The sequence below is a fragment of the Alligator sinensis genome, unplaced genomic scaffold (assembly GCF_000455745.1).
Source record: "Alligator sinensis unplaced genomic scaffold, ASM45574v1 scaffold2_1, whole genome shotgun sequence".
In the NCBI taxonomy this organism is placed as follows: Eukaryota; Metazoa; Chordata; order Crocodylia; family Alligatoridae; genus Alligator; species Alligator sinensis.
The window spans coordinates 55,757-67,842 of record NW_005842712.1 but is presented as its reverse complement, the minus strand read 5'-3'; the positions used below and the strand labels follow the sequence as shown (position 1 = coordinate 67,842).

Genomic DNA, 12,086 nt, shown 5'->3' with positions numbered 1-12,086 from the left:
CTTCCGATCCTAAAGACAGGACCGGGTGGCGGGACAGGATTGCTTCAGCCCAGTCCTGGTCTTAGAGTGAAGTGACAGAAGTTAATGAAGATGCCCTGCTCCTCATGCGCTTTTTAAAGCACTTTGAAGCTCTGCATTTGTCAGGGCAAGGCTGTACAATGCCTTAGGTGGCCAATTGCATGACAAAACGTCACTTTTGTCAGCAGCTCGCAGGAGCAGCTCAGAAAGCATGTTGAGTTCACTTCCCCAGACAGTCCCTTTGGTACACCAGGGCTGATTTTGAAAGATAAAGGTTTTTTAATCCTTTTTTTTCTGGTAGACTACATGATAACTGTCAATAACCCTGCTGTACTTGTTAGTAGCTTCCATATAACTAGAAATATTTTTCACACATGTGCAAATTAGGGTGTTTTTTGGTTTTGAAGGTGGCTGCATGGGGATCATGGACTATCTTTTGCGGATGTTTACATTTCCATTTTCATCTTTTCCCTCTGCCCCTCAGTTGGATGCTGGCAACTATGAGACTAACACAGAGCTGGCTAGGACTTGGAGAGAGAGGAACTGTTTGTGGATGGATATAATAACTGTAGACAAAGATCAACTTCCAAATTACAAAGACAAGGTAAATTTGCTGTAGGTTGGATTGTGGAAGGCATAAGTTCTGAAGTCTGCCATTAAAGCGTGCAGTGTTTTTTGAAGTGTGCATGTAGATCCCAACCTTCAAAGATTGAACGTTTCCCCTATTTTTTTAAATTATGTTCTGCATTGAATAGAATGACAGGTTTGATTCCAGGGTTAAAACTAGAAAGGATTTTGGGGCGTGGGGAAGAGGGTTGTAGGCATTTTCCCTTTAGTAGCTTATGCCTGATACCCTTTAGAATAGTTCTCATACAACAGTGGTTCTTGTTTGCCAGGTTGAGACATGTACAAAGCATGTACAAAGCCCTACAAATGCAAACACTGAGAATATCATCCAAATGAAGGTCAGATGATTGCCAGTTGGGGATTTTGGCAAAACTTTGCCCAGTGAATTTCAGAACAGCAAGCTTAGTTTTGGTCACTGCTGTGCTGATACATAACAGTAATTTTAACTGAAAGTAACAAATCACCTGGTAGTATCTTAAGTAATTTCTTGGTGTTCCCAGAAAAAAGGAGGCTACTCTTCCTTCTCTTTGTTTGGTTGTCAAGGTGATTGATTTTAAGTGCTAAGAATATTTTAATGTAATCACAATCAGAGGGAACTGGAACTTCTGCCAAATTCATTTTGAAGGGGATTTGTGACCTCCCATACATGTGAAGTAATGTGTGAGCATGCTCATTTTGCAGTTTTGAAAGTTGAAACACCCCTAGAGCTAAGTGTACATAAGGGATTATCTGCGTACAAAATGTATTTAGTTTTTAATTAGGTTTTTTTCCCTCCAGTTAGGTTTTTTTTAAGGCTGAAATGTGCTAAACACTTGAGGAGTTTGAGGGATGTTTGCAGTTCCCCAAATGAGAAATACTTTAATTTGGGGACTAATATCCTGATTGCTTTAAAACAGATCAGTGCAAATACTGTCAAGTTCTCAGTTAAGCCTTTTTTAGAGAATGAAAGTCCTTCCTCATCAGCTAAGTACATTGACACGCCATTCCAGCTTGAATTGAGAAGTGGGTTTTTCAATATCCTTCTTGAAGCCTTGAGGAACTCATTCATTTGTCACTTTCTTTCTGACCCGTTGCATTCATTCCAGGGTTTTTTTTAACCTCCTGACAAGTTGGATTGGATAGGAGCCCCGTCAAAGCCCAGCATTATTGCTCATAAATTTCCCAGAGAGGTCTGTATAGTGACAGAAAATATCCTTGGTTATGTCTCTTGTTGGTAATATGAAGCACTACATCAGGCAACCCATTTGGCAATAATTACTTCTATTGCTTTCAAGACCATCCAGAAGATTAGATACTGTAGGTGGCAGAGCTACTTCTTCCTGTGAAACATGCAGGAAATCTGGCTATATCTTTTTGTGTGCATCCAAGATAAATATCCAGCTCTTGATGAATGATTTCCTGCTAAACCTGGCTTGTTTTTTTGATTCAGTTAACATAGTTTAGTGCATTAGTTAGTGTACCAATAATACTTTTTAAAAGTGTTTTATATCTTTCTGGACTCCTTTGAAAAATCTCACAGGCACTGGTAGGATTGCCATACTTAGACTTATTTCTCCTCGCAGCAAATTAAAAAAAAAAGAGAATCTTCTTTCTTTCTTTCTAACCTAGATAAAAATATTTTATGAAGAACATTTACACCTGGATGAACAAAGTCACTGCATCCTTAAAAGAAGTGGCTACTCTGATGTTTGAGACAAAGATGACAAGTGGATTGGGATTTTCATGGAAAAGGGAGACGTGATAACTCTTCCTGCCAGCATATACCACTGATTTATACTGGATGAAAATGTTTGTGTATAACTTTATATCTTACATTCCCATAAAGCTGCTTTAACAAACAACTCTACAGATTTATACTCCAGATTAGTGACCAAGTATATTAGGATTTGCAGCTCATCATCAAACTATATTACACCAGAAATATGAGGAACTGATTTACTGAATCTGAGCCTTGGAGTTCTGTCAGAAATCCAGATCCATCTCATCAGCAGATAGTAAGAACATGCCCGTGTCTACTGCAGATGTCATTTAGGAGCCCCACACTCACTGTAATGTGGGGAACATTGTCTAGTGACTAGAAGCAAACCTTATAGTCACATAATCTGGGTTACTTCCTGTCTCTGCAATGACCTGCTTGTTGATCTTTGATCTGAGAGGAGGTTTGGGGAATAATCGGGATTATGAGGTTGGGGCATGGCCCTGGCCTCCGTGGAAATCACATCTTCTTGTGGTTTAGGACTCTGTGTGTGTGTGTATGTGAAGTTGTTTCCACCCTGCAAAGGTGGGGAAGAGGTCCAAGAATGAGAATAGCCTTGAATCAGGAGTTGGCCTAGTAGTAGTGGTGCTCCGCATATAAAAGGAGAAAAGGTTTACTCCTTTGGCATAAACCTCTGCTTTACATGCTCACACTGGGTGAGCTACACCAGCTACTGATTTGGGCTTTGTTCTAGTGTAGACAAAACTGGAGGTGGTGTGGGTCAGAACTGGAAAAGAGCTTAAGTGTTGCTCTCTCACATAACTCTTACTTTAGGGATACAAGTCTAAATTTGCCATCCTCTGAACATAACTCAGCTGCCATAAATTCCACAGGGGCCACAATTTTTATCACATTAGGATCCTTAGATGCCTAAATTACTCAGAAATGCCGCACTTTTGATGATGATAAGCATGGCTGAGCCATGACTGGTTCCACAAAATAGGTGTTCTTCTATCTCACCTGCAAGTCTTGATCCAGCAGGTGTTTTCAGAATGCACCCAATGAAGGAGATAACGCTCTGTCTGCCTCCCAGGACTGCTGAGGATGAACTGAAGTCTGGAGCGTACCATTGATCAGATCCAATTTGATCCCATAGGCACCGACACTTAGGTATTCCATTGCCTAAAGCTTAGATGCCTTGGGCAAATAGGGTTATCCAGATTGGCAGGTCAAGCACATAGCCTCCTTTAACAGTCAATGTATATGCTAGGACTCTTCCAAAGAGCATTTCAGAGAGGCAGGAGGTGCCTAGAGGTAACCAGTAGGAAATACAGGTTGTCTCTCAACTCCTGTCATCTCAGGCTATACTTGTTTTCACCTGAGATCCAGAACCTTCTTCTAATGTCAGACTTTTGGCTTTGGTGGGTGATGGAGCTAAGTATTCATGTAGAAGCCCAGTGATTAGTGCATTTGACCTGGTATTTGGAAACCTGACCACTAGTTCTTATTCAACTTGTGTGTAGATTCAGACTCATATCTGCCACCTTGTAGGAGAGTACACTGGTCACCAGGCTACAGTGTAACGTAGGTGAGACCTGCTTCAAGTCTTCTGTTGAAGAACTGAGCACCAAGAATGCAAGACTCATGGGTTCGGACAGAGACGCAGCTAGAGAGATTGCAGTGGCACTCATTATGGGGTAGGGAAGGGTAGAGGAGGGTCCAAATCCCAGGTTTCTCACTTACTGGACACATAATCTAACCACTAGGCTGTTGTGCAAAAGGTGGGCCGTGAGCACAGTTGGGCAGCGGACAGCGTTTCTGAGCAGAATTTATTGTGGTGGATCTATGTTAGGTATATTCTGAGTTTACTTATCAAATCCCCTGATGACTTTGATGTCTCCCCAGAACTAATCTGGATTGAGATGAAGTTTGCATGGCAGCTACATGCCTAGATGATCAGACTAGATCACATAGCATGCTGAGAAGCAAAACGTCTGGGTGTCTAGGTAATTTTCAGTCAGTCAGTTTAATTTATATGCCGCCCTTCTGTGGTCTGTTAGGAAAAGGTTGGTGTCTAGGGATCCTTGCAGTCTAAAATGGATGTGCCAAATAAACTGAGGTTCTTTGAAATGTAGGTTCCTGCATTTCCCAAATCCTATTTGGTCTCCTCTAGAAGAAATCTGGATTTAGACCCATTGCAACTGCTAAGTGCCATTGCAACATCACTCCAGAGCATTTAAGTACAATGGAAGTACAAATTGAGGTCACATGAGGCTTTTAAACCATCTAGAAAGGCATTGAAAGATGCTATGGAACGATGCTATGGAACTGCAGATTATTTTTACGTCTTTACAGAAACCATTAAGTTTAGCTTTATAATTAACTTCTTTCCAAAGGAGCCGTCATACTACTACCAGTTTGTTTTCTCTCACCAAAACTATGTCAAGGCTATGGGATTGTTTGTTGGAGAACCTGCCTGGACACCATACAGCTGGCCAGCTGAGCACTTCCCTGCTCAAGGACAGTACCTGCAGTTTTTGTCACAGGTAGTGTAGTAATGCCGTCTGGGGTGTAGTACGTGGAAAATCATGGAACCTGAGCAGAATGTAGACAGTGAATCGTCCACTGTAGGTAGGACATGCTCTGCTTCCATTTTCCAAATGCTCTAATGCTTATGTTGGGATGATGGGCTAGGAGTAGTGGATAACCCTTAATGTTCATTGAATTATGAATAGCTACTAGTGAACTGCATAAGATTATATTCAGTTAAATAATTCCTACTTCATTTTCTCTAAGAAACTTTATAAGACAAATACGTATGATCAGGACATTTAGAAGCTAGTCCTGTCCTGATGCATAGACCTATGACTTCGTAACAAAGCACTGCAGTGATTTGCTCTTGTAGAGAGTACTAATCAAGTGATATTTCTATTTTGAATGTTTGTTACCTTCCTCGCATCTTAACTTAGCAACCCACTGAATAACAGTGTTTCTTTATTTGTATTCACTGGTTTATATTTCTAGCCCTGCCGCAGATTTGTTCTGTAACATTGGACAAACCAATCATTTTCTGTACCTCAGCTTCCCCAGCTGTGAAATGGAGATCTTTTAATCATGAAGGCTTAGTGCAATAAGCCTCCTTAGCAATGGAAAAGTAAAGGTTTTATCTACATTTTTGCTTTAAAGAGGAAACTTTTCAGTAGGGCAATATATTCAGGCTCCTAATGGGGTTATAAGTATATTGTAAAAAAATAACAGGGCACAATTCTTCACAGCTTTTGCAGTTACTTAGACATGCGCACAGTTAATATCAGCTTCTACCATCCCAACTTAATACACAGGTCTCCATAACTGTGCAAGGTAGTAGATGCAGTAGCTCTGGAGCAGATACAAATCTTCAGAATGTAGTAAGTGGATTAGATTGATTCTGTCTACCCACACTATTATCAATATTGATCCAGTTGACAATATCCCTGTCTTAAAATGATGACATTTTCATCATTCCTCTGTCTCAGAGACTTCTGAGTATTCTTGTTACCATGAATGTTGTTTTGGAGAAGGAAGTCAGCGGTTTGAAGGAAAGCTGCATTATTTCTAATCTTAAGAGTTGCAAATGTGAGTTGAAACACAAAGGGGAACACAAGCTATGTTACTTGTCTTACAGAGTAAGAGGGTAGAGACTGTGGGTCCTTTGTGTTCCAAAATGCCTAGCTTAATAGGGATCTTGATTCTGACAGGACCTTTTGGGAGCTCTCCAAATATTAATAGTAATAAATGATGTTTGCAGCCAAAGGCAAGATTGTTTCTCTGAACTATAAAGTGTGGAAAATTACATTTCAGAATGTGAAATATAGCAGATAATTTCAAACACTTTTAAATTTAGGACAGCACAGATTAGGTGCATCATCAAAGTCATTACATGTATGTGTGGTTTTGTTTTTAGGAGGAGATGGGATGAGACTGGTCATTGCTCCCATTTTTCTCCTATGGTCCTTTATACCTTCTCTCTCTCTTTGTTTTGTAAGAGGAAGAGCAGTGGAAGCTCTGACATCCTGAGCACCGTTTGCTTTTCAACTGTCTTTTAACTGAGTCTGGGGGAGTTACCACAGAGGCATCACAAACCAGTGCTTTCAACTACTGATTCATTTACAATTTGGAGGAGATGGGGAGGGAATGAATGGCAAAAGGAACATCAAACCAATTGCTTTTTGGAATCCCACTGTCATGATGCTAGCCTTGGAAACATAGTTGAAGCACCTTTCCTTGTTGCCTCCGTGGATAAATATATATGTATACACACCTGGGTACAGCACCCAACCTCCATTAGTCAAGAATAGCACATGATAACACTGGAAGGATTATTCATCACTTTCATTGCACAGTGTATTCCACTGGTTAAAGCAGGAGTTAGCTTGGACCCTCCCAGGAGCACTGTTAAATGCATGCCTTTTTTTGCTATCAACAGCCTTCTGAAGGTACGAAGTTTTGCTTTCCAGAAGAACTTTTGTCAGTCATGGATATTAAGAAAAGTAATCTGGGACTTTCTTACTGATTCCATAGAAACAAGAGGCTTCACATCAAGAAGGCCAGCTAGGCAGAATATTGTATTAAATATCCATAGAAAAACCTTGGTGTGGGGGTGGGATTCATTTTCCAATTGCCTCCAGAGTGGGACATAACACATCTGTCAGATAAATGGCAATTTTGTTTGATGGAAATTTTTGCAATCTTTTTTTTTGCACTTTTCAGTTAGCTCTACTAGTAAGCAAAAGAAATGAATACTTCCTGCTCAAGATTGTAGGCCTGTATTACTGAAACTATGGGAGACTCTTGGTTAATACAGTATGTTAGAGTTTACGTGGAAAGAAGCGGTGGGATTCACTTGAGTAACTTGCATTCAATTAATAGTGTACCCATAAGCTCCCTCCTCTTGTCCAGCTTATATAAGTTTAGACCAAAAGTCCTGAATTAGGATAGGTGACACAAAATATACATCAAACTCTCACCCCTTCCCCATCAGGCCACTGGATACTCTTTCAAAATATATGAAAATGATGAACAGCCCCTTTACCAAAGTAAGGGAGCTTGAGAACCTTGGAAAATCCAGGCTGCTGAGTGGCTTGTGCAGAGGTAATGACTTGTACTCGCAGCTAGGAAGGAGAGGGCAAAACTTACCTGTATTTGTCAGGCACTGGGTGCATCTACACAAGTGCTTTACCAAGGAGTAGGCTAATTAGCTGTGCAGCAAAGCACCACCATTAGTAATTAACTCACCATAAGGTAGTACTGTAAGGAGTAATTAATTATGATTAAATGCATAAATTGTGTCCTGCCCACCTAGCCAGCTGGGGCCTAGACTCCTGCCTGCCACCTAGCCACATGGCTCTACTCTTTAGCACCCTCATGCCCCAGCCAACTCCTCCGCTGCCTGATGCCACCACCTGGAGCCTGGGGCTGAACTCCCCATGTCTCCTGCCAGCCCAGGCCTGCTCCACACTGGCTCAGATTGCTGCTGCCTTGCGTGCACTTGCAGATGCTGCGCCTAGTAGTTTACTCCAGCTCAAACTGCTCCTGAATGTATTGCTTCACATTAATTGCATGTGTAGATGCACCCATTATGTCTACATATGCTTAATCAAGGAGCAGTCTCGAACCATTGGCTGCCTCTAGACATGCCGGTTCATGTTCCAATTAGAATGCATCAGAGCAGACTTGATTATAATTCATGTTCTAATTAGAACACTCCAGCGTTGCCTCACTGTCATGTATATTAAGCGCCCCGTGTTTCAAAATGGCTATGGGGGCACTTTAAGTAAACCTCTTTGAATGAGCTTCAGTTAAAGTGCCCCCACAACCATTTTGACACTGAGGTGGGGGGGCTTACTACATGTAACAGTGAGCTGTTTTAATTAGAGCGGCTGTCCAGGAACTGCTTTAATTAAAACACCCCTCCCCACCTCCAAGCATGTATATAGGCAGCCAGTAGCACTCTATTATGGTTCGTTTAAGTTTGAGCATGTTAATATTCATAAGACAGAGAGTGAGTAGTGAAGAGAAGGTGTAGTACCAGTGCCCTCAGTCATGACTACTGCACCACTCTCCAAGGACCTTTACTACTTTTTTCCAAGGCTGGGACCCTCCTAGCACAGATAACCAATAATCTCCCTGATACAGTGAAAAACTGACTGGGAATGCCAGAGCCCCTGGGGGTCCAAAACAATGCAGCTGCTTGAGATAAATGCAGCCCTCAAAGCTCATAAAGCTGTGCTGAGCTCAAACAAAGTTCAAGCTCATTCATGCTGATTTGAAGGGGACATAGTGATCCTAGGGGGTCATCCCATTTCAGGTGAAGGAAGTGGCTGACCTGGGATGGTGTCAAGGACTTGGTGGTGACATTTACTGGACTATGGCAAACTCTTGCAGTTGTGGTTTTGTGGCTTTCTTGGGTGCCTGATGGTATACCAGTTAGTTGCTCAAGTAGTGGATTGATATTTTGGGGTGTGAGTTATGTATTCTAAGAAGCTGTTGTCTCTAGGATCCCTGCATCATTTGCTCTAGAAGTTAGAAGATATGTAGCAGCTGAGGCAAAGGGTTGCAGGAAGGGAAAGAATGATTTAATGGCTGAGGTGTTGAATGCTGTGCAAGAGAAATTGAGTCTAAGCCTGTCACTAACTTCCTATGTGATACTAGGCAAATCACCTAACCCAAATCTTTCACAGATGGATGCTAATGCTGTAAACCTAGTTTTCAGGCTGCTTTGCAAATGAAGGAAAGCTGTAGATATTTAGCAACCATTGCAATAAGGTAGGTAAGCACAGTTAGTTGACAGAAGACCCTGACCTTAAACCAGGGGTAGGCAACATTTTTTGGCTGGAGGGCCAAAGAAACCACAATGTCTACCTTGGAAGGTGCTGGAGTGCTGATATGCCGGAGCCCAAAGCAGCTGTTTGCAGCCTCCTGGCAGCAGCCAGCCCATGGAGCCCAGTCTGCTTGCAACAGGGCTTGCAGCCTCCCAGGTGCTGGCTGGGAGCAGCCTGGGCTCCGTGGCTGGCAGCAGCTGTTTGGAGCCTGGGCTGGCAGTGGTGTGCCGAGCATAATGGCCTTGCATGCCATGCTCGTCACGTGCGCTGGGGGTTGCTGACCCCTGCCTTAAATGCTTGTTCTATCACTGCTTCATTGTATCACCTTGGGCACTAATGTCTGGCTGAGTCCTGAGTTTCAAACCCAACTCCTCTGAATACCTACTATAAAATAGTTGAATATTCAGTGGAGTGAGCAGACCAGAGTCCTTTGATTATGGCCTGATGGTGGATATTCCCCTTGTTCACTTGTTCGCTCTTCTAACAGTGAGGCAGTGGAATAGACTGCCTAGGGCAGCGGTTCCCAATCTGCGGTACACGTACCACTAGTGGTATGCAGACAACCTGTTAGTGGTACGTGTTAACAAATTTATTATAATTACTTTATGAGACAAAAATTTGCTGGGGTACTTAAGGCTGAACTGAAAAATTTCTGGTAGTACTTAAGGTTGTATCATTTTAAATTTAAATTGGTGGTGTGCAATTTAAATTGGTGGTGCGCAATCTGTCAGAGTTTGGGAACTGCTGGCCTAGGGTACTTGTGGACTCTCTGGGCATTTTTACATGTACTTCGGGATGGGGGCGGCACTTTAGTTAGTGAGGCTCTGATAGCCAGACTAATAAAAGCATCTGGAGTGTTTCATATATTATCATCCCCGCACTTCAACATGACTGTGGGGGCACTTTATCTAAAACTTGTTAAACAAGCTTTAGATAAAGTGTCCCCACCACCATTTTGAAGCATGGGGACACTGTTACACAAGATGCAGAGGCTGCCTGGAGCGTACCAATTAGCATGCTCCAGCAGACTTGATTAATTGAGTCTACTCCAATGTGCTGTAATTACAGTGCATCAGAGCAGCCTCTCAGATTGTGTATAGGTGCCCTCTATCACTGGAGGTGTTCAAGAAGAGCATGAACGATGCGTGCCCCTGCTGGCTGGGGGGGGCACAGGGGCAGCAGGAGTGTGGTGGTGGGAGCGCAGGGGCAGTAAGCAGGGAAGCTTCCACAGATGCCACTGGCGCTGTTGGCGGCGGTTTTGGGGGGGGGCGAGTGCCAACCAGGGGTCGGCGACCACCCACAGACGCTGCTGGCAGTGGCGGCGGCCAGCAGGGATTATGGACTGCCCACAGATGGTGCACACTGTCAGCAGCGCCTTTTTGTAGGGGGTGCACAGCCATGTTTAGAAGGTGCACGTGCACCCGCATGTACCTCTTATGCCTCGCCGCTGAAGAAGTTGGTCAGTCACTGCTCAGGGATGATCTAGGTGTAGTTATGCCTATGTTCTACTATGCGTATTTCCCATGCTTCTGGGCTTTGCTGGTTGTCTCTGCACTGCCCCACTTCCTGCTACATGTGTCAGAGGTTTTTAAGCCTTCCCAGAAGCATTGGGTGTTAGCTACAGCTAAGGCTGGGGACTTTGACTGGAGTTTGCCAATGCTTCTGTTCAGATAAAAGCTGGAGGCTCCTGTCTAGAGGGCCTTGCCCCTCTGCTCAGGGTCAGACCAATCACCATATTTGGGGTCAAGAAGGAATTTTACTCCATGGTCATATTGGTATGGACTGTGGTGGTTTTTAGCTTCCTTTGTAGTAGGGGGCATGGCCTTTTACCCAGAATCTCTTAAGAATATATTGACAACATTTCATGGAAGCAAGACATTGGCTGCCATAGTTCCCCTGCTTTACCTGTGGCAGGTTAGGGTGTTAGGTCTGTGTTGTGTCAAGGTTGACTGTAGGCTTATGTAGAGTTTAGATTACGGTTTGTATGGGATGGGTTGGATGGGGGGATACTGCCTCAGGCAGGGTGTTGGACTAGATGACCGCTGGAGGTCCCTTCCAGCCCTATTTCTCTATGGTTTTCTATGATTCTATATAAAATTAAGACTGGAAGGGATCTTAGGGCCATGTCTAGATGTGCGTGGATGTTTGGTTCCCCAGGGGCAACTAGCAGTGGTGCACCTTGTGCTGCTGCTAGTTGTCCTCAGGGAACAACCATGCCACGTATGCTCTGGTGCGCAGGAAGTTACCCCGGTTGGGGTAGGAGAGGCTGGGGCCGGCATTGCTACCACTGAGAACAGTTTAACTCCATCCTCTTTTCAAATCCCTCTTCAGGTAGTTGAAGGCTGGTATGAAATCCCCTCTCAGTCTTCTCTTCTTGAGACTAAATAAGCCCAGTTCCCTCAGCTTCTCCTCATAAGTCATGTGCCCCAGCCCCCTCACCATTTTTGTTGTCCTCCACTGGACTCTCTCCCATTTGTCCACATCCTTTCTGTATTGGGGGTCCAAAACTGAACACAGTACTCCAGATGTGGCCTCACCAGTGCTGAAGAGAGGGGAATAATCACGTCTCTCAATCTGCTGGCAATACTCCTACTAATACAGTATTGGTAGAAGTGTTGCCAGCAGGTCCAGGAGTAAAAAAAAACCCACGGGGAAAAAAACGGAGCAGCACACACACGGGCAGCATGCCTTTGCAGCATGGAGAACACCTGACTGCCGTATGTGATGCCGCAGACACCAGTTTGCGGTGATAAATCCTGAACAGAGATAGATCCTTTCCTTTGGCCTAGATGTGTGTGGCTACCTACCTCTAAGGGGCACAGCCTGAGTTCTATCGCTCTCTTTAGTATTTATCCCAATGCCTGGCTTAGCTGGTTCCCTCTCAG

The 12,086-nt window shown here is 43.6% G+C and overlaps 1 pseudogene; it reads left to right on the top strand.

Moving 5' to 3' along the window:
• The window catches only part of LOC106722806, a 29,385-nt pseudogene extending 26,705 nt beyond the window's left edge, over positions 1-2,680 (top strand).
• Positions 2,681-12,086: the final 9,406 nt, after the last annotated feature.